Raw genomic sequence first — 24,050 nt, 5'->3', positions numbered from 1 at the left:
TTTGTTAGAGGTATTTCCATGGATTGAAATAGATGGGTGCACAGGATTGGTTTTACATGGAAAAGAAGCAACCATGTCTATCTGTGAGTTCTCCAAATGTCAGCTAAAGCTGTGATTCATCTTGAGATCTAGAGAGTTTTAGAAATACGCCCAATAGGCTGAAGATTAATATATTGTTGGTATCATATTTTAAGTTTTTATTGGTTTGCTTGCAAAAGCAAAAGTTCTGAAATCATATTGTTTCAACATAGATTCCCTTGTTGAGAATAAACTATTATAATTGCTTTTTCCTCCCATCTGCTTGCTCTGTGTTTTAATCTGATATTCATTCAAATATCTATAATCACAATAATAACTGCAAAGTCCAATATTGTCAGAAGCAGGGGTCTAATTTTGTCATTTGTTGATATTAAAGACAGTTCCATGGTGACCACTTTTGTGACCTGTGTCAGAATATTCATGAACTGGCAGAGACATGGTAACAAGGTCAGCCAATGAATAGGCATGGCAACAGCCAATGAGAGCTGTTTAGGAACTGAGACAGACTGGAGCCAGGGCGTGTCTTAGTCTGTAGCTTCTGAGTCTGTGCAGAGAAACTGAAACTAGTCTGCTCTGCTGAAATGAAACTAACTGTTCTCTCCTGCCTTGTGTTCTGCCTGTAACTTCTATCACATTGGAAGAATCAACTATTGGTATTGTAAAATTTACTTCATCTGTTATTGTGTATATAAAGAAGTTTATGAATCCTGCTGAATCAGTTTACCTTTGTGTGCTTTCTGGATTTAATTTCTGCAACAAACTCTGATAACCTGTGTCCTAGCAGAAGATTATTTTAAAACCTGGCTAGAGATTCATCAGGAGGAATCCAGGGACAGTTCTGGAATATCTATTTTTGTGTTAGTCAATGGGCTTTATTTCTTTGAGATTCTTGGCTATTCCTCCTATTACACTTCTAGAGATAGTAAAGTAACCAATATTTCAGGAGAGGTTTGTTGTTACAGTTGTATAATATACTCTCCTCTCCCTCCACAAAAAAAGTTGTTTTCTTACAAATATTGCTATGGAAACTTGTACTTAAAATTTGAATACTGTTAACTTTCTCAATATGATGAGAAATTCTTGCATGCTCCTGGCAATGTCTTCCCACTGTAAGTACTCTACTGCTAATAGCCTGTTTTATGACCTTGATATGCCAGACAACAAATAGTTCTCAGGAGATGTTTAGGTGTGGGGATAATGATAGTAGGAATATTATTTACAACAAAAAACTATGTCAAGTGGAACTTGAAAGCTAACTTTTTCCATGCAGCCTTGCCTACTAACTCACTGGTTTTTGACCTTCAAAAATGCATTTTACCCTTTTTAAATTGTGAAGAACCTCAGGATATTGCTCTCTTTTTCTCTGTTCATTGCATGATCTTTAAAACAAGAAATTTATCACTTCTGAATATAGTAATGGCTTAGACAAGGTCAATAACACGAAGCTGAATCCCAACTAAATGTAAGAACTCTAGTCTGACTGGTTGTTGTTTTTTTAAATCTTAAAAAGCTGATATATAACCTTTTCTGGGTGAGGCTTCATATCTTCAGCAGATGTAGGTACAATGTGGAAATGAGGTAAAACTGAGACCAAACACTGTCTACCTCAAAATATATCTATTGAGTCAGAGCAAATTCCACTAGGCTTTTTTCCGCAGTTCATGAACTGGTGCTATAGCCATATTTCTTTCTTTAGAAATTAGATGAAGTGTCTTCTCATCTATCATAACACAGTACATGTTCTAATAAGAGCCAGATTTAAATATGATAATTTATTTTATATAATGCTGCCTTTGAAAACAGTTCCTCCCAAAATAGGTCGTCGGCCCACCTACTTTGGAGATAAGTTCTCAAGATGGTATGCCCAGCCCTTCAATCCTAGCAAAGTTGGGCACTTCTAACCTAGGTTATCAAATATCTGATTAGGAAATTGTTATGTATCAGTAGTTTCTGAGTGTATGTTATCCCAGTATGAACTGGTATTATTACTGTTATGTAGATAACAGCGTTCTTTTTTTAAAAAAATTGGCAAAACCCTAAAATTGCAAATGGAGAAAATTTTGCAGCTAGATGTTCTGTTGAACCAGGCTCACTATGATTTACATGCATAGACTTTAGGTTTTGTTTTTTTAAAAAATAATAATACTATCAGCTGTGAAACTGGTTAAACTTTGTTTATTTTTTGAAGTGTTTTATTACATTTGGCTCTAGAGCCAACAAATCTATGAGAAGTTTACTTCTTTCCCAATAATATAAACACACTTCTCTAATATATTTTCCTTCCTAGTGAAGCCAAAGAATATGTTTGAGTATTCTCAAGAGCACATTTTATCTTGTACTCTTCATACATGCTATGTTAAACAAAATAAATGCAGCTTGATACTTCATAACAATCTTCATCCATTCTTCTTTATAACAAGTATGGTATTTGTATGGAAATACTATAAATCCATAAGAAGTGGAACCTAATAATGCCAATCCTAAAAATACAATATATTAGATCACCGAGTATGTTCATTCAATGAAACAAAACAAGGTGTTATGAAAAAATCATAGTGATTATATTAAAGCTTCTGTAGTATACCTCACTGCTATATCTCTTAGGTCTAAAGCATCAGTTGGCAAGATAACCAGCAGTCTTTTCATTTGAAATTTAATTACATTAGAAAAAAAATCACTATGCAATAAAATGTTGGAATTTCCATATTTTTTTCTGTTTAATATATGCCCTTGCATCATAAACTAATATTGTCATGCTCGTTATATTCCATGTTTACTAAAAAATATCAAGCAAAGGACACATTGGAATCAAGTGTATATTGTTTATGGTTCTGGGAAGCCCTTTCTACTAGCATATTTACATATTGCCTTGAAAACCTACAAAATGTCGTAGTATTATTATCAAACTTCAATAATTTTCTCTGCTTAATTTCTACTATCATTAAACTGGATAAACAATAACATAAAACATGAATAACATGGATGATGATGATGATGATGATGATGATGATGATGACGACAACGATGACATCCATTTAGTCATGTCTAAGTGATTCCATGGGCCAGGTCTCTCCACATCTTCTGATCTTGCACTACTTCCCTGTGTTGTTCTTATGCTCTGGCTGGTATCATCTTTGATGGTGAAAACTTATTACAGATATACTGTATAAAAGGTAAAGATTCCCCTCGCACATATGTGCTAGTCGTTCCCGACTCTAGGGAACTCTGTTTCAAAGCCGAAGAGCCAGTGCTGTCCAAAGACATCTCCATGGTCATGTGGCTGGCGTGACTAAACATCGAAGGCGGCATGTAACACTGTTACCTTCCCACCAAAGGTGGTCCTTATTTTTCTACTTGCATTTTTTACTTTCAAACTGCTAAGGTTGGCAGAAGCTGGGACAAGTAACAGGAGCTCACCCCATTACGTGGCACTAGGGATTCGAACTGCTGAACTGCCGACCTTTCTGATCGACAAGCTCAGCATCTTAGCCACTGAGCCACTGTGTCCCTTTTATATATACTTTTTTATATACTGTATAGATATATACAATATACTGTACATTAAATGCAATATAATATTGTATTTCTGCTAATGGCAAACTTAGAAAAGAATTTCATTTGTACTTGAAGAGAGCTTCCAGGTGTGAAATATGTCCCACTGGAGATTTTATGGTCATTCAGAATAAAGTACAGTGGTGTTGATTACAGTCGGTGCAAACTTTGCTAGTTGTCTACCATTGTCACTGTCCTGGGCTACCAGCAATTTTTGGAAGGCCAGGCTATGAATTTTATGTACTCTGTAGTATTTATGTAATTTGCATAAGCAATTATGTAAATTATGTAACCAGTTTTAGAATTTGTTATAGCTGTTTGACACCTAATGATACTACACAAAATCAGTTTCTTTTTCCTAGGTAGCTAAAAATGTGGTTCTGTAGTGCTCTAGGGAAAGTATGCAAATATTCATTTGCTACAGAGGAATACATGAACAGAGGAATGTTCATGTAATGGCAAATAAATAAGTAAATCAGATTATGCGCATGTGATGTAATAGTTGAATTTTTCACATAACATTTAATACAGACTTTCCCCACTATTTCTGAATGAAAGGAGAGAATGCAACTTGATGAATTTGTGCATATGTGTGTGTTTTAGTGTATTTATATGTATATATAATTTTAACTGAAATTTTTTACCTAGATAAAAGATAGACATGACTACATACCTATATAAAGTTAGAAAGTAGAAAAAAGTATAAAACATAAAGCAGTTAGCAAAAAAGAAGCAACTTCCAACCTTCTTTGCAACAACTATACAATTATTATGCTTCCTCCCTATTTAAAATTACATTACAAAGATCCCTTCTGTCCCATGTTCAATCCTTTGTTCAATTAGCAAACCCAGAAATCCCCATTTCATTTTTTTTTCAGCAAGAAGTCGATAAAAGGTTTTTAATCTTTTATAAAAGTACTTGCTGTTTTGTCCCTGCTCAGACAGATCAGTTTTGCCACTTCTGCTAATTCTGCCATCTTTATAATTCATTTCTCCATTGTGAGTATTTCAGTGTTTCTTTATTGTTATGCATAGAGTAATCTTGCTGCAGTTACCATATATAAAATCAATCTTCCATAAGTTCTTTCTAATCGATTGTCCAAATGCCCCAGTAAAAGAAATTCAGATTTCATCTTAATATTAACATTTAAAATTATTTGATTCCTACATGTTATGTATTGTATATAGTTGTCAGTTGAAGTTCTCAGTCTGGTCCTCTGTTGGTGTGGGAAAATGCTCTCTCCTGATTGGTTGTGGGCTGATCAGCTTCCCTATAAAAGGAGCTGTGTCAGCCAGGGAGCAACAGTTGCCTCACAGGCAGTACTGAATAAAGAGCTGTTAGAAATCACTCTGGCCTCACCTCTATTCTTCACCCAGAACATAACACTACATATTTATATCCAACATTTTTCATAAGTCCACCATGCATGGTAAAATGTCCCTTTGTGTTTTTTTACATTTTCAGTATTGATTAGATGCACTTTTATACATCTTAGATAATTCATCTGGTGTCATATACCAGTAGTATATCATTTGATGCAAATTCTCTCTTAAATTATAACACAATGTAAATTTCAATTCTTTTACCCACATTTCTTCCCATATAGATCCATCTGTATGTTATAGGCAACGTTCTTAGCCCTTTTTCTCGTGCAGGCTTTAACTTGTCCTTCTTCCATTTCAAATCTCTGCAACAGTTAATACATTTTGCAATCATATGTTCATCATTCATGTACAATTCAATTTCAAATTCCATGTTCAATTCCAGTAAACTTTTTTATCTCTATTAAACCGTTCTTTCAACTCTGGCCGGCCTTGACTGATGGGGGTTTTAAAATGGATTTTAATTGATTTTAGGGACTTTATGTGTAACTTTTAACCCGGAGTTTTTGTTTTATTTTTCTGTTTTATTGTTGTGAGCCGCCCTGAGTCCTCCCGGAGAAAGGGCGGCATATAAGTCTAAACAAACAAACAAACAAACAAACAAACAAACATGAAAACATATCCTTCTGCAGTCAATTGTTCTCTTGATTTTGGATTCTCTGGGTTTCATTGCAAGAAGCTGCCTTCCAATGCTCCAGTGGGTAATTTGTGACTTTTTCCTTGTTCAGGGAAGCTCCATTAGTTTTGGATCACCGCCTGGCTGTCAGTCTTTGCCTCAGGGTTGTCCCCACAGCATATAGATGTGTTGGTCGTCATGCATTCCACCTGGAAGTTAATTATCTGCACATCTTCAGAGTTATGTGAATTGTCTACCATTCTCACAGTTTGCTATTGGAAATGTGATATCCAAATCAGGGTCTCATCAGATTCATGCTTCGCTAGCTGTTCACAGAGATGGTATGGACTACTGATAATAAATTCAAGTAATGTTTGCCAAATGATTTGGAAGCATCCTAATCAGTTCAGCTGAAGTTGGGCATTCAATGGAGAACATGTTTGATTATCTAGGTCCTGAAACTTCTGAAAATGAAAGTACTTCATTTTTTTTTCATACAGACATCACCAACTCTCATTTTTAAAAAATATAGTACAGGTGAAGAGAAATACAATTATATTGCCGGAATCTGTAGTTTTAAAATTGTTGTGATACAGTTTGCGATAGTAAATATGGCTGCATACCAAAATGCATACAATTAGGTGAATTGTCATGCGAATTTGCCATGATTTATTCTTGATACATGTACACTGGCCCAATGTTCACAAACTGACAGCTTTAAAGTCTGTTCTAGACTTTTCCCCCTGCATCTGCAACAAGATGAACAATCTGCAATTACCTGGATCTTTTTTTTTTTTTTTTTGCTCTTTTGAACATAAGCATATTTGCCTTTCTCCAAAATTCAGGAACTGGTAGGAAATTGCCTGCTCCCAAGTTTTCTCAAACATCATACAAAGGCGTATTGAGATAAAATCTGCACGATTGTTCTTGATTCTTGGATGTTCTCAGGTCAGACGGCATGAGAACTTTCCATCTTCATGTGCATCGTTCCTATGCAATATAATTATCATCATCATTAGTGAAGAAAGGGGGTAGAATTTACTATTAAATTATTTCACATGATAAAAACATATGACAACCTATACTTGCAGTAATCCAATGTGTGTTCAATATGGATATTTTTTCAGTTCAACAATATAAAGAGTTCCATTGCCATTCATGTTCAGGGTAGGGTATTGCCATCCTTGTTCCTCAGTATCTCTAAAGTATGTGTATTGCTGTCTATATTACATATTATAGATATAGGTAGACTATAAATATATATGACGTTTAAAAGACAACCTGCAAGAAGTGTAAATTATGTACAATGTTGCTGACTTTTTCCCCCGCCAATGAAAGCACATGCTTTCCCTAATATAAATTGGAGTCACCATGATTGTAAAGGGGGATTTTTTAATTCCCAACCAGGAAAGTTCCTTTTTTTCAAAAAAAAAATAAAAAAAAAATCTGAGTATGGTTCTAGTTGTGATTTTAGAATATATAAAGAAGGGGATGGAATTTATATAAATCAGGAGCTGAAATAAAGTTTTAAAATGTTTCTTCCCCAACCAGAATTATCCTCATTGAAAATAGATCAGTTTGCATGTACTCCAGAACTTATCAAAACAGAAAGGAAGCTTCACAATAAATATTTTACATACCGTACAACATAGCATTAAGATTTAATTAACAAACTTTTCAAAAGATTGCTTTGCAAACGTTCAGACTTTTCAATGTAATGTTTACTTGAAGGAAAAATATTTAATTGTACAATTCTATCCTGTCAACAGAAGAATAGAATATAAATCAATCACTAAATGAACGCTATATGAATCTAAATTGTTTTGCCAGAAAAATAAAAGTGCCAAGGATATTCAATTATTTTTTTCGGAACTAAAATGAAATCCACAGCTATGATTTTGACTTTATTCTCTTCTGTACTGCCCATTTTAATCATATCTCCTACAAAAAAAGAAAACTGATATTCCATCAAACTTCTTAAATGAAAATTTACTTATTTATAGAATTTACAAGGATGCCCAATTCATAATTTATGGGTACTGAATATCAATAAAAACCCAACTCCCCACCCTCACCCCATCCTGAAACTGACCAATATCAAATTCCATATAGCAGCCATAACAACAGAGGCTAAAAATAACAAAATACTTTATCAGCCAATACAGCAGGTTTGATTACTATCTCGGCCTCTTTCCTTGGGATGCTCAGGGGAGTATCTCAAGTATCTTTGGGGAATACTTTGATTTGGATTTTTAATCTGACATCTGATTCTGTGACTTGGTCATTTTGCCTGTTCTGGAAACTCTGATCTATGTGTCAAATTACAGGGCAGACATGCTTTATCTTTTCTTCAAGGAAAATAAAGAAAAGTGTGCCTTTTCAGATTTAGAGTTAAGAATAATCTCAGGAGGGGGTCCACAGCCACACAAAGTCCTGTCTTTTTTTAATGTGTCATGGTAGATGGTTGGGACTGTCATCTTCACTTTTTAAATCTTTCTTGACATGCATGTCCAGATATCCATTAAACAGACTATTACTCTAAGGCAAAAAGACATTCTAACTAAGTAGAATAACTAAGTTCAGGAAGATTGACATAAGCCTACTTTCCTCAGTTATTTTCAGTTCAGTTGCCCTTTTCTTGTCTTTCAATAGTTCATTTGCTTCCACATTTCCTCCATTGCTTTATTAAAAGTCCTCATTTTTTTTTAAAAAAAAATCTACCTATATATTGACAACACTTGCTGAGAAAGAAGTTGGGATGCCTTGCTGTGCTCTAATGATTAGAATCATTTAAAAAGCATCTATAAAGTAAAAGCTTCATCAAAAGCTCATCTTGGACATGACTGGAATGAGGGCACAGCAGGAGAACGCCCTTCATTCTGAGCATGAGACTCAATGGTGGTTACCTTGGGTTTTTCCTCTCCATCATGTTTATGCAAGCAACAAAGTTCTCTTTACACAATATAAATCTGTTTCAGCAACATTGAGATTCACAGGTGTATGACAAGGGTGATTCATCTTTTCTGATCCCCTGCAGACCACCTGTCAAACACCCAAACAACTTTTTTTGTCTTTAATTGTAACATTCTCAGTGTTAGCAGAAAACTACCAAAAGGGTATCATATTATTGGTTAGGGATGTTGCTCTGTTACAGAGTCCGAAAATGTGTTGGGAGAAAGATAAACGAATAATAAATCCATTATCTGAATGTTTATCCTTATGAAGATGGAACTGCAGGTTTCATCAATAAAAAAATTGGATCTGCATTTTAGGGGAATTAAAAGGTCTACTACAGAAACACTAAATGTTTTTTTTTTAAAAAAATAAAGAATCTTAAGGGTGAAAAACCTAGAAAGGGCAGTGAGAAATGAGTGTGCTCAATACAGGTCATAGATCATTGGAAGACAGTCTGCTTGAGGTACAAAGATCTTTGGCTTCTTAAAAGAGAACTGAGAAAATTTCTTGTCTGAAACCTTAAGGAGATATTATCAGTCAATGTAGGCTGTGCTGAGCTACATAAAGTTTACAGTTCAATTTCTAAGACATGACTTGTGGTTTAACAAGTTAGGTAACTACCACAACTATGCTGGTTCAATAAACCATGATTCAACAAAGAGTCGCTTCATATGATACATAGACACCACATTACTATAAGTTAATAATTAGCAGGCATGGAATTCTAATCAACTTATGCAAAAGCATTGAAAGGAGAGGAAGAAAGGAACAGGATGGAGTATTCTTGCCAAAATTCTGACTAGGAACATTTCACACCAGCTTTATACTCTCTACTTTTATTCTTTGTCTACTTATACTCACTTAAATCATTAATTTATAAGCAATATTCCAAATATGCATATTTTGACCTTTCTTGAGAATTTCCAATCAAAAACAAATAAATAATTTTTAGATTCTCACTACACATGCTTTGAATTATATGGTGATTCAATTTCTGGAGTATAGTTTCAGAAAGGCTGTCCCTTCCATTCATTTTGCAAAAATTCCCTGAAGATGTTCAGATAGAGATTGTATTTTGGTTTAGTTTAACTACCTTCCGTCTGTGTCATTCTAAATTAGTTTTCAAGTATAATTATATATGGCAAACCAATGTTCAGTTGCTCTTAAGTTATTGCTAAAGGCACACAATTTACACAATATTAACTTCTCTTCCAGATCTGTAAAAATGAGCAAGAGAAATTTATAGCAATGGTGTTTTTGAGTAAGCAAAGGGAGAAACAAACTACAGAGCAACATTACCATATAGAATATATTGTGAATATTCCAGGACTCTGAAGCTCATTATCTGAGTTCTGAAACTCAGTTTCTTTGTTGTAAATTCATTGCGAAAAACATTTTCTCTCTCCATGTAAGACCTTTCAGGAAAACACTACAATAAGGCCTAGAGCCATCCATTTTCATGTTCTCATAAGAGGATCTATGGGGGACAAATTATAGTCTGTCCTCATGTACATGATTGCTGCGAGGGATTCTGCATTGTGAAACAAAAGAAACAGGCAAGCTAGTGATCCTGGCAAGGGAAGACACAGATAACAAAAACCAGCTTGTTGTATTTTCCATGGCAGTAAAAGGACCCAGTATATGGACACAATAAGGGATGTTGCTTATGTTAAAAGGCGGTGGTACCAGGAGAGAAGGTTAGTCTTGGAGCTTTCTTAGAAAAGTAGAATTTAGAGGCATTGGGTCAACCCCTAGTAAGGTCACCCCTTGTTCTTATCAGATGCTTCATTCTGATTGTAATGGTCATGTTTTTTCATTTGCTTTCCCATGTAGTCCTTACATATAGCAATAGCACTTAGACTTCATAATGCTTTACAGCCCTCTCTAAGCAGTTTATAGCAGTTTACAGCATATTGCTCCCAACAATCTGAGTCCTCATTTTACCGACCTTGGAAGGATGGAAGGCTGAGTCAACCTTGAGCCAGTCAGAATCGAACTCCTGGCAGTTGGCAGAATTAGCTTGCAGTACTGCATTCTAACCACTGTGCCACTACAGCTCTCATATCATTTCAGGGGATATATAATCTGTAATCTTGCAGGTCTTTGGGACTCTTCTGTGTTTCCTTGGCAAGTAGCTCAGTTGTCGTCTGATTTTCTAAACCAATCAACATGCTTCACTGAATCTTTGTCCAAATCCTTTGATTCTTTTTTTATTTAAGTGGGCATTTTTCCCACAACAAGGCTTTACTGAAATGTTCAGTACAACCATTCATAATTTTTATATTGCAGAAATATAGAAATCGGTTTGATTATTGAGTGACATTTCGTCAGAGGAGGGAATTTGCAGCAGTATAACAAGCTGCTCGTCCAGGAATGTAAAAGATTGGCAAGATCCTAAGGGGATCAACAGAAAGAAATATTCTTCATCATTATTTTATCATTGTTATATAGAAGAGCTTTCAGATTTGTTTCTTTTCCAGAGAAGAAATTTTCACTTAAGTACAGTGAAGCATTTTTCACATTTGCTTTAGTTATGTAGTGACTGGGCAACAGGAGGGAGTATCTTGCCTTGGCAACAATTATGACCACCAATCTGCAGCCTGCCTGGATTCCCGGACTTCAATTCAGTCCCAAAGGAAGATATCAGGAAGGTATTTCTACAGTGAGCCTTCTCCACATCAGGATGGAGAGTGATATAAACAATAACAAGCCCCCCACTTTGCAAATCAAATCAGCTAAAAACAGCAAAAAGCAGAAATGTCCTCAAAAATGAAACCAGAAGCCTCTTTCCCCTGGGGGCAGGAGAGGGAACTTTAGGGCAACTGGAGGATGTATCTCTGTGTAATATTAATTCTTAATATTAATATTAAGTCAAGGAAATGCTAAGAGCTGTTACTGGTCAACAAGATCTTTAACATTCTCAATTGTTCAACATTTTCACCATTGGTGGGTTTCAAAATTTTTTACTACTGGTTCTGTGGGGGTGGCTTGGTGGGCATGGCAGGGGAAGGATACTGTAAAATCTCCATTCCCTCCCCACTCCAGGGGAAGGTTACTGCAAAATCCCCATTTCGTCCCAATCAGCTGGGACTTGGGAGGCAGAGAATGGGGGCAGGGCCAGTCAGAGGTGGTATTTACCGTTTCTCCGAACCACTCAAAATTTCCACTACTGGTTCTCCAGAACTAGTCAGAACCTGCTGAAACCTACCTCTGATTTTTCCCCAAATGAGTCAAGAGGTACACCTTACTGAAGGTACTGTAGCCAGTTTGATGGGAGAGGATGTATAAACAAAGAATATGGCAAGGTTTTGAATGTAACAGAGCAACTGCATTGATTCTCATCATTATTGGTTCTATACAATCGCTCTTTGAATGAGATGGTTTCAGTGGATTTTGTTTTCTTTTGCACACTTAATTTTAATAACAGCAACTAGTCTACTTCAGAGAGTCAAGGGTAATACAACCAGTACTATATCTGATCACGCACCAGTACCCTTTCAATTAACACTAACTGAAGAGCATCCCTTTCATTGAAAACAATCCATCTAGTAGCCAACACATTTAGATAATAAGCAGTAGGGAGGAACTACTTTTTGGTGCATGGAAACCTGATGATTACATCTGCTAACCCCAAAGCATGAGAGAAAGATATTAAGGGCATCATATAGCAATTTTTTTTTTTAAATACTTTATTGAATTTTCCAATTTTTTAAAAAGACAATGTACAATCACAATCTTGATCCGAGGTGCAATGTTTACACATTTCATAGATCAAACATTAAGTGAATTCCATCCATAGCTATACAATATACAGTTCTATACAATTCTCTACATTTCTATACAATTAAGTCCATTTCGGGTGTCTAACAAATCGTAGCCTATTATCATATTTTTATCCTATTCTTTAACCAGTTATACCAAATTCCCCATATTTCATAGTACTTGAAGTTCTCTTCATTTTTTAGCTCGCTCGTCAATTTAGCCATCTCTGCGCACTCTAGAATTTTATTTATTAATGCTTCTTCAGAGGGGGTAGAGTTGGATTTCCAGAGTTTCGCAAAGGCTAATCTAGCCGCAGTAATAATTTGAATTGCCAGTTGGGTTTTATTGTTGTCGAGACCATCTTCAATCATACCTAGGAGGAAGGATTCCGGGGCCAGGGCTATCTCTTGTCCCATTATTTCCGAGAGCCAGAGTCGGATCTTTAACCAAAACTTTTTGGTCTCAGGGCAAGTCCACCACAGATGGTAAAAGGTGCCGACCGTCTTTCCACATTTCCAACATAAAGCAGAAGAATTTGGAAATATTTTGGCCAGCCTGGGGGCTAGGTACCACCTATGCAGCATTTTGTAGTGATTTTCCCTGAATGTTACCGATTTCGTTATTTTGAGATTTCTGTTCCAAGCTATCTCCCAGTCATTGAAATTAAGGCCATATCCTAAATTTTTCTCCCAAATGCTTAGCTGATTTTTAGCTATCTTCTCAGCTCTATCCTCATCTAATATAAAGTTATAGATTTTCGATAGCATTTTCTTATCTGGTCCCCAAATAATTTTGTCAAAATATCCATATTTCATTTCAATACCACGTTTATCTCTATCTTCTTGAAATCTAGACTTAATCTGAAGATATTTCCACCAATCCAGAATAAACCCCTGGTCCCTCAGCACTTCCAAGGGCTTGAGCTTCCCTTCTTCATCCAAGATATCCTTATATGTGCCCATTTTATAGTTCTCTCTTCTATTTGGGGCCACTAGAGCATCCATAATCGACAACCAGCTAGGAACCTTGGTATATATCTTCTGTCTAATTTCCAGCCACGTACGGATCAATGTCTCTCTAATTTTATGTTTATAGAAATGAGTTTTCTTCCTATCCTTTATGTCCCAGAGATAAGCGTGCCATCCTTCAAGGAGATCGTGTCCTTCTAGTGTCAAGATTCTACCTTCTTGTAATTTGATCCACTCCTTTATCCAAATTATTTTTGCCGCCTTTTGATATGATTCCCAGTCAGGGAGCCCGAACCCTCCCAAATTTCTTTTCCCTTGAAGTGTCTTGAGAGAAATCCTCGATTTCTTACCCTCCCACAAAAAATTCCTGATATGTTTATTCAGATCCGAAAAAATTTTTTTATCTAGTGATATCGGTATATTTTGAAATAGAAATAGAAATTTCGGTAAAATATTCATTTTGATCGCCGCAATTTTACCAGTCAGGGACAATTTAAGCCTCCTCCACCTATCAAGGTCTTGATTAGTTTTCTGCAATAAAGGGATATAGTTATCATCTTTTAATGAAGAGAGTCTCGCCGTAATCCATATTCCCAGATATTTTATCTTCTTAGCTACCTGGAGGCCTAATAAATCTTCTAATTCTTTCGTTTGTGGGTTCGTCATATTTTTCACAATTATTTTGGTTTTGTTCTTATTAAGTTTAAGGCCCGCGACTTCTCCATAATTCTGAACTTCCTGCATTAATTTTGGGCCGGTGTCTAATGGGTCTTCTAATATGAAGGCAATGTCATCCGCAAAAGCCTGTGTTTTAAATATTTCCTTCCTAATCTTCAAGCCTTTGATATTTTCATTAGTTCTAATCCTTCTGAGTAAGACCTCTAATGCTAGAATGTAAAGTAAGGGGGATAGGGGACATCCCTGCCTGACTCCTCTTTGGATCTGAAATGTCTGGGTTCTGTCTCCGTTAACTAATATATTTGCCCTCTGGTTTTGGTAAATATTCTCTATCATCCTCCTAAAGTTAGTCCCGAATCCCATTAGATCTATTTGGTTTATCATGAAGGTCCAATTCAGATTGTCGAATGCCTTTTGGGCATCGACAAACATTAAAGCCATCTGTTTTCCAGGGTATTGTTCATAATATTCAATGGTATTTAAAACTGTTCTCAAATTGTCTCTAATCTGTCTCCCTGGGAGAAAACCATTTTGATCCTTATGTATCCATCTATTTAAAATTTTCTTGAATCTCTCCGCTATTATAGTCATAAATAATTTGTAATCTGCGTTAAGCAGTGAGATAGGTCTATAGTTGGAAATCTGCTTCGGGTCGGCACCTTCTTTCAGAATGATCGTCAGGTACGCTTCCCTCCAGGAGTCTGGGATTGTTATGCCAGCAATAACATCATTTAGAATTTCTAACAATTCCAGTTTCAGAGCGTCATCAAATTTTTGATATAATTCTCCGGGGAGACCATCAGGGCCTGGAGTTTTATTCTTCTTTATTTTGGATAAGGCGGTTTTTAACTCCCCTATGGTGATCTTCCCATTTAACATTTCCTTTTCTTCTTCCGGAATTTGAGGAAGGTTGGCTTCCAACAAATACTGTTCTACCTTGTTTAACTCAATTCCTTCATTTTTGTAAAGACATTCATAAAATTTTCTTATGCTTTCTAATTTGTCTTCTTCCTTCGTCAACAGGATGCCCTGTGGATCTTCTAAGGCTAGTATTTGGTTTTTTTCCTTCTCTTTTTTTAATTTATATGCCAGCCATCTCCCCGACTTGTTAGCGTTCTCGAAACAATAGTGCTTAGATCTTCTTATTTTTTGAGCTACCTCCTCCTGGTCCAATAGATTCAGTCTATGTCTCATCATCAACCACTGTTGTTTCGTCGCCTCATCTCCCGGTCGTTGCTGTAATTCAGCCTCAGTTTGTAATAATTTTTGAGTAAGTTCTTCTCTATTCTTTCTTTTTTCCTTATTTTTAAAGGCAGTATATGAGATGGCTACTCCTCTGACATAGGCCTTCATAGTGTCCCACACAATTTCTTTGGCTGTCCCTCGATTTCCATTTTCTAAGAAGAAGCGTTTGATTTCTTCATTCAATTTGAGTGTGAACTCTTTTTCATTTAGGAGATTGGTCCTTAAGCTCCATCTCTGTTGTATTTTCTTCGTATCATGGGACCAACTGATTTCAAGGAGCTTATGATCTGCCCAAGTATTGATGCCCATGTTAACTTTCTTGATTTCTAATGCCAATTTTCTAGTAACCCAAACCATATCGATTCTGGACCAGGAGTTCTGTGGGATGGAGTAAAATGTATATTGTCTGTCCTGGGGGTGTAAGGTACGCCACATGTCAATTAAATTTATCTCATCCACCAAATCAAAGAAAATCTTTGGTAAGGGAGGTCTTTTATTCTTTTTGGTTATATCGCACTTATAATCAAGCTTTGGATCTACAATTCCATTAAAATCCCCTAGCATACATATTTCAAGATGTGCCCAATTTGCCAACTGTTCCTGCAGTTTCCTATAGAATTTCCCTTGTTTTTTATTCGGTGCATAAACCCCTACTAATAACAGTCTAGAGTTACCTCTCATTATTTCAACTATGAGTATTCTCCCTTTTTCATCTTTATATTTACATTCTGCCGTTATTCCTTTCTTAACATAGATAGCAACCCCCCTTTTCCTTTTCTCAGCTAGTGAGGAAAATACTTTACCAAATTTACAGTAATTTAAATATTCGGCTTCATCTTTTTTTATATGGACCTCTTGGATGCAGATAATATCGGGATTTTGTTTCACCAATTTCGACAGTATTATCCTTCTTTTTTTGTAATCGTTTAATCCATTCACATTTACCGATATGATCTTGGTATCGTTCATTCCTGAAATTAGTTTCTAGACTCTTGTTCTTATTTACCTTTTAAAGTTACTGCTCTCACTGGCCTTGATTTTTTCCCTCTTTCCTCAGTATCCTCCTTTTTCTTCTCCTCTTCTATGTCTTCCCTAGTAATTTGCTCTTGGGATATCTCTTCTTCCGTATTTGCTATCTCATTATCCTCCTTACTGGTTTGTTCCTCCTCTCCTCCCCTTAGTTGTTCTAAAAAGTCTTGAGCATCACTTAGACAATCAATTCTTATTTTCCTCCCTTGCCAGGAAATTTGCAGTCCTTCCGGCAAAAGCCACCTAAAAATTATATTTCTCCTGTTTAGATGATTTGTCAAAAACCTATAGTTTCTCCTCCTTTCCCTCACTCTTCTCGGAATTTGTTTCAGAATATTAATTTCTTTTCCCCCGTAGGTAATTTTTTCCTCCCGCGCTATATTATACAGAATATCCCTAACTTTTTTTCTAGCAAAGCGCACATGGACCTCTCTGGGGAGTCTGTTTCTTCTTACGTAATTTGTCTGGACTCTGTACACCTCATCGATCTCACGAATTATTTCCTGCTTGTCTTGCTGCAGAGTTTCTGCAATCAATTCCGCTATCTTATCACCTAAATCCTCATCTTTATCTTCCAGGATGTTCTGGAAACGCAAGAAAAATGAGGCCTTGTCCATCTCAAGTTGGATCAGCGCGTCTTCCGTTTCTTTGTTTTGTGCCGACAAAGTTTGGTCTACTGTGTCCAGTTTTTTCTCGTTTTTTTCAATTCTTTGTTCTGCTTTTAAAATTCTATTTTCGTTACTAGCAATAGCAGTTTGAATCTCATTCATTTTAAAATCAAGAGCATGGATGTCTGATTTTAATTCGGAGTGACTATTCAAAAGTTTTTCTTGCATCGCAAGCATTGTTTCTTGGATTGACTGAAGGGATGCTTGTACCGTTTGTAGTATAGGAGTTATAGGGGGTTTGTCTAGTTTCTGGAGACCTTCTACTGATTTCTGGGTGGCTGGGGAAGACATCGCCAAGGTAGGTATAGATGTCGCTTTTTTAGCAGTTTTTGCAATTGTGGAGGTCAGACTTGCCATTTCTTTCAGAACCAATTTTTGGTCTCTTATTATCTCCTCTATCTTTCTCCAAATTCTCATCCAGTGGCACTTGCCACGTTTTCTCTGAGGAGCTTTCTTAGACCTTTATTTCGCTCCTTTATTGGTCCTCTCTGCACTCTCAGTAAGTTCCAATTAATACTAGGTTCTAAATTTCCAAAGTACTGTAGTGGGCTACTATAAAGTTTCCAGCAATTAACAATCACTAATTATACAATTATATAGTTCTCTTCCAAATAGGTAAACAAAATATCGATACAAATCAATTAATCACTTAGTAAAATCTAAATTCAATCTTAGAAAAGAGTAAATAATATATATAAATTGTTAAAGGCTAGCAATACAAGTAATTATTTTAAGTTAATAAATTCTATTTTCAGTTCCTGATAGGTAGTATTGATATAAATAAATACAGATAGATATTCTAAATTATATAAGTTGACCACAATAAGTTAATGAACTAATAAATTCTAAGTTCAGATCTTAATAAAGGTTGGATATAAATAGATATAATAGATATAAATAAGTATAAATAGGTATAAATAAATTACAATAAATATAAATAAATATAAAATCCTATATAATAATTTAATTAGTAAGATACAAATCCAACCCTTTTTTCCCCCCTTAACTAGTAATAATTATAGAGATCTAAATTCTCATATATAATCAACCTTTTTTTTTTTGTATATATCTATAAAATGGCTTAAGAGGTCTAATTAATATTAATTATAACATTATAAAGTTAGAGAGAAAAACAGAGTTCACTTATTAATATCACAGATACTCAAGAGAAGGATAGGAAGGATATAGACATATAAATATATGGGTATAAGTATATTGTTTTATAGTATTTATAGTATTTACGGAATTTTAGAATACAAATAGGAGATCTTCAATTTCCCACTTTGCTGGGCTCCAACCAAACTCGATGGTAATAGTCTCTGCCAGAGCGTCTTCTTGTTCAACCTCTGCTGTTCCACTCTTCCGATTCAATGGAAGCACTTCCTGTTTGCTGAAAGCCTATTTCTTCTGCTTTCTTCCACTCAATCCCAATACCAAAAGCCAGCCACACCAATAGTCTTTCCTTTTTCTTTTACTCTCTCACCGCACCGCACTCTCCAAAGCTCCTTACAAACGCAATCCGCTCTCCCCGTTTTCTCGTCTGCTCTTCGGCTTGTCGGATCGCCGGGAGTACAAGCTGCTCCACCCTCTCCGTCTCTGCCTCTCGCCGCTCTGAGCACTCCTCTCCCGACACCACCGATCCCCTCTCTGCCGCACGATCGTAGGTATAGGGGAATAGGCTTAAATCTGTCACCGCACCTCTGATCTTCTTCTTAGCTTCCCGTCTTTGTTGGCTATTGCTGCTTCGTGCCCGCCATCTATGGCCGGCTCACCGCGTTGGCTAGGCAGAGCCGCCTGGTCCAGCGAGAGGTGATCGCACCCACTTCCCGCTTGCCTGGCTTCCTCTTTTGCCCGCAGGGCTCTCCGGGTCCCGCGTCCCCCAAGGGGATCCCCAAAACGCGATGTTTAAAGGTGTTGAGGAGCAGCGAGCTCTCACTCCACACCTTGTCGCTGCAAGTCACCAACCGGAAGTCCATCATATAGCAATTTAACTTGGTTCTTATTACAGAGCTTCCAGTTTTGGGCAATCATGAATAACCTGGAACTAGAAGTTGACCTAACTGAGAATGATAAAGCTATGATAGGCCACACTCTGGAAAGCATGTTTAGTTTAATATGTTATATATTGGGAAACAGGATGGCACTATAATAACAGCATCATATTTTGATTAAAACAAATCCCAAAGCAGAAAATATCATACCTAGATTATCTACATTATTCATGGATGATTCTGACCCAAGTGATGAGGATGCTGCAATGGTTTAGGTGTAGGTTAAGGGGCATGCATAAGTGCACCAGCATGCCTACCGTCCCTGTCCTAATATTCCTTTTTACTTACTCTTTTCATGTATTCAAATTACGTTTATACTTTTACCTGTTATGTTATATATACTTGACAAAATAAACTTATGACTTAGGTGATTTGGATTTAATTTGTAAATCCAAGATTTACACCCATGTAGCAGGAATGCAGTGGCTCAGGGGCTAAGATGTTGAGCTTGTCGATCGAAAGGATGGCAATTCAGCAGTTCAAATTCCTAGTGCTGCGTAACAGGGCGAGCTCCCGTTACTTGTCCCAGCTTCTGCCAATCTAGCAGTTCGAAAGCATGTAAAAAATGCAAGTAGAAAAATAGGGACCACTTTTGGTGGGAAGGTAACAGCGTTCTGTGAGCCTTTGACATTTAGTCATGCTGGCCACATGACCACGGAGACGTCTTCGGACAGCGCTGGCTCTTCAGCTTTGAAATGGAGATGAGCACCGCCCCCTAGAGTCGGGAACTAACACATATGTGCGAGGGAAACCTTTACCTTTACCTTTTAGCAGTGTATGGATGCATATTTTTGTGTATGTGCATACACACAGACATGCAAATGAAAACATTATTTTATTTCCAAGGATAAAAGCTACATCTAGACATTCCAAAAAATGAATGAAAACAGCAACGTGCTTGAGTTTCAAGACAAAGGAAAACAAAAGGCAAAAGAAAATGGAGGTGAGTGAAATTATTTGTGGAAATCTAGAGGGAATCTAGAGAATCTAGAGGGAAAGATGGGGGACAACATTACTAACTGGCAAATGAACACTTTGAAATTTGCCAGGACCTCTATGAAGCCATTTGACAATAGACAACCCCTCACATTCACAGGAACTGTTTTTATGAGAGAATCTACAGCAAAAATTGAAAGTTATCTATCAGCTCAAAAAGTTTGCATCTCTCTGACCTAATGAGTTCAAGGCAGAAATGATTCACACTTCCAAACTTAGCAGTTCTGCTACTATGCCAATATTATTTATATTATGATACTCAGATTAATAACTAGTTCTGTCTTGTGTACATGATATGTGTCTGTGTGGGTGGAAGTTCCAATTCCCTAGATTTCATTTCTTATAAATTGGTCTAATATCAAGGTTTCATATATAACTATCACACATCTCAATGATATTTAAAATAAATGCAGCAGTACAACTCAGGCTAACAGTGACAGTTTTTCATATGTGCACTATTTTATGTGGGTTCATTAATTAAAGTTGGATTCCTTCACTTGAAATAGGAATATCAAAAGAGCATTTAACTGCACAGAAACTAGTTTAAGCAATTCTGACTGAATGATTTAAACAGCATGTCATTTTCTTATATAAAAATTAAGCTGAAAATCTTTAAAGACTTAAATTTTACCACATATAAGCAAATTTTTAATGATGCATTATTTGACATATCTTCTGCTGTGACATATAAAACATCTCAGAAACAAACAGGAATAATTTCAGAAGGTATTCCTATTTATTTCAACATCACTGCAGTTAGGGGATTGCATGATAATAAGGAGAACTTAGAAAGATAGTTCAGGAAGCCATAAAAACCAGAGAATGAAATTCAATAAAACCAAACCAGTAATAAAAGAGGAATTAACAAACTCCATTTAAAGCTATTTTTCTATTTCATTCAAGGGTAAGACTAAAGCTAATGGAACAATGACACACTGTGAAAAGGGCTAAAATTGGGAATTCCAAATGTTATAAACTCTAAGTTTCATCAACCCCAGACAATATGGGAGATGTCATCCAACAGTTTGGGCAGGTCCAAAGATCTCTGACTAAAGATGAGACTATTCTACAAATCTCTGCAATTTGCAAGCATTCAACTATAGATACAATAAACTCATAATCCCTTCCTATTAGCTAAGGTGGCAGTGATCGAGCATAACATTCCAAATATGGACATGGCACCAGTTTTTCTGCCTCCTCACCAAAGTAAAATAAAATAAGTGAAGGTTTAAACCCAATGATTAAAGAATTTATGCACAATACTTATCGACTGTCCTAAATACTTGAGAGAGCCAATTTGGCATTGGTTAAGGCATCAGATTAGAAACCCCAGGATACTATGACTTCTACTCCAGGGATGGTATTCACTTACATTCACTACCAGTTCACAAATGTGAGCATGTGTGCGCCTCCTCCACACGTGCGCAGACCATTCTGCACATGTGCATAGGGTCAAAAACAGGACCTGATGACATCCAGGTGGGTGGGCGGAGCCTCTCACTGCTGGCGCTACCGGATCACGCAATCCGGATAGAGCCGGCTGAATTTCACCACTGTTCTACTCCCACTCTGGGCACAAAGCTAGCTGCGGGAACCTGCTCCTGTTATTTTCTCCCAGTTCTGCAAAGAAAGCAATGACAAACCAGTTCTGAAAAACCTTGCCAAGAAAACTGCAGGGATTTGGCCAGGCAATCCTCCAAGAATTGGACACAATTGAACAAAACAAGAACAAAAAATTACCTGAGCTTCTAAGCGGGTGATAATTGTCAAGTTTATCTTAATAGAGTATCCCAGGCTGTTAGGAAGTGGTTTGCCATTGCCTCTTTCTTCCTAGGGCTGAGAGAGAGTAACTGATTCAAGATCTTCTAATTGGCTTTGTGCCTAAGATGTGATTAGAATTCACAATCTCCCACTTTCTAGTCTGGCACCTTAACCACTACACTAAAATGGATCTTTTTTAGATTGATTACAATAAAGCATGTGACAATTTCCAGAAAGTTGAATTATGAAAAATTTTGTGATGTTTGATATCAATCAAAATATAAATTCAATCAGATAGTTGAAGCAAAGTTGTAATATTAAGTTGCCTGTAGCCAATGGCTTGCTTATCTCTTTTCAAGAGCTTTGAGGGTGTTCAACAATTGATGTTGAGCCTGTCTTAATAGTTATGGATGTTATTATTGTTGCAATTCTTTTGTAAAATTGTATTTTCCAGCTGAGGGGATCCTGTGATTGAGAAGGGACAAAATAATAAAGACTAGTCTCCCTTCCCCAATCCCTGTGTAATATTCCCATTTACAAAATTCATGCACAATTCCCATTTAGAGAATTCATGAATAGTCATATTATTTTTTTAAGAAATATCTTAATTTCTTAATCTTAATCTAATTTCTTATTGAAGAAATTTATCATAATAGTTTTCAGAGGTTTTGTTTTTACTTCCTGAATGTGAAATAACATAACTATGTACAGTGGTGGGTTTCAAAAATTTTTACTACCGGTTCTGTGGGTGTGGCTTGGTGGGCATGGCTTGGTGGCTGTGGCAGGGGAAGGATACTGTAAAATCTCCATTCCCACCCCACTCCAGGGAAAGGTTACTGCAAAATCCCCATTTCCTCTCAATCAGCTTGGACTTGGGAGGCAGAGAATAGATGGGGGCGGGGCCAGTCAGAATTTTTACTACCGGTTCTCTGAACTACTCAAAATTTTCGCTACTGGTTCTCCAGAACTGGTCAGAACCTCCTGAAACCCATCTCTGACTACATAGTATGATGGACTTGCAGGGCCGGCACAACATGTAACATGTTCAAACTGCTGCAATAGGACTGGGTGTTTTGTTAATATGATTTATTGGGTTAGGGATTTTCTGTCTTCACTGTGAATTGCATTGTGTTGAAGGGGGTGCACTGAGGGAACTCAACCAATCTCATTGTACATATGTTGTGCACTGACAATAAAGATTTGAAATGCCTATTTTCTCTCACAACCAGATGATTTCCTAGTGGTCTCCCATCCAAGTACTAATCAGATCCAAACTTGTTTAGATATCTGGAGATTAAGTCAAAGTTGTCTAAATCTTGCTCTCTACAGTTAACCGCATTAGCAGGCATGGTAGAAGAAGAAAAATAGGAAGTGACAGGGCAATGTGTAGCAAGTTTTTCTTTTGGCAAAACTGATTTGTGGCTTTTGATACTTCATGTTGTATTTCTGAATGTACAATATATAGGTCCTAACAAATATAATACCAAACAAATGTTACTTTTGTACTTTGTACAGCAACTGATCTGTACACAACTATTGAAATTTTCAAAGTTGATCTAGCCTTAGAAATAATTGTGGGTTGCCTCCATTCTTATTTCTGTGCTTTCAAATAGATTAAATTTCATGAGTGTTCTTTTTGTGTGTGGCAAATATAAACTGTGTAATGGAAATACAGGGAGAAAGAAATGAGGATTTCAATGAAGTACAAATCAATATACACTTATGAAATACCCAGTGTATACAGTATATATTAATATTCTCTCATATCTGCATTATCAATATTCTGAGGACAGCTTCAGATGTCATTACTAATGCTGGTATATTTATATGTTTTCTTTCCTAGGCGTTACTTAGCAAATGGAATGCTTGCTTCCACTGTTCCTAATCAACAAATGGATCATCTATAAATCTAGAAATTCCTCCAATAGTTTGCAAAGGCATATAGAATCCCATTTAAATGAAAAATATATAATTCAGGAATAAATTAAGTCTTTCCAGCTCTTCAGACTCTCTTTAAGTGGCTAACCAGTTAGGCTAGCATTTAGCAGGTTTAAAATAATGTTAAACCCAGTGCCCACCTGCAATTGCTGGCTGTCTCCCATTTTGGCCACTAGCCCACCTGCATTTATGGTGGATAAATTGTGAAGATTTCTTGCATTTTTACAGTTTAGTACAACATAATATTAAAAATCATATTGGCCAAAGAAGTGTCAGGGCCACTGCCAGCTGGTAGGAGAAAGGTTAAGCTTTCCCCTTCCTTGACCCTCTTTTTGGGGGGGAATAAGAAACATATCCAGAAGCATCAGTGGTGTAGTTAGAGAGGATCCAGTTTGCAACAGCTCCTATT

At 36.5% G+C, this 24,050-nt stretch overlaps 1 long non-coding RNA gene across 1 annotated transcript; it reads left to right on the top strand.

Moving 5' to 3' along the window:
- Positions 1-571: 571 nt before the first annotated feature.
- LOC117665365 (uncharacterized) lies at positions 572-23,703 on the top strand. Its single transcript, XR_004591327.3, has 3 exons — positions 572-692; positions 19,793-19,889; positions 23,547-23,703. It is a non-coding gene; the product is annotated as an uncharacterized LOC117665365 (long non-coding RNA).
- Positions 23,704-24,050: the final 347 nt, after the last annotated feature.

Source organism: Pantherophis guttatus, chromosome 1, assembly GCF_059756535.1.
Source record: "Pantherophis guttatus breed Tessera chromosome 1, ASM5975653v1, whole genome shotgun sequence".
Taxonomy (NCBI): domain Eukaryota; kingdom Metazoa; phylum Chordata; class Lepidosauria; order Squamata; family Colubridae; genus Pantherophis; species Pantherophis guttatus.
Note: the sequence above shows the minus strand (reverse complement) of the source record. Positions and strands in the feature narration are given on the sequence as shown.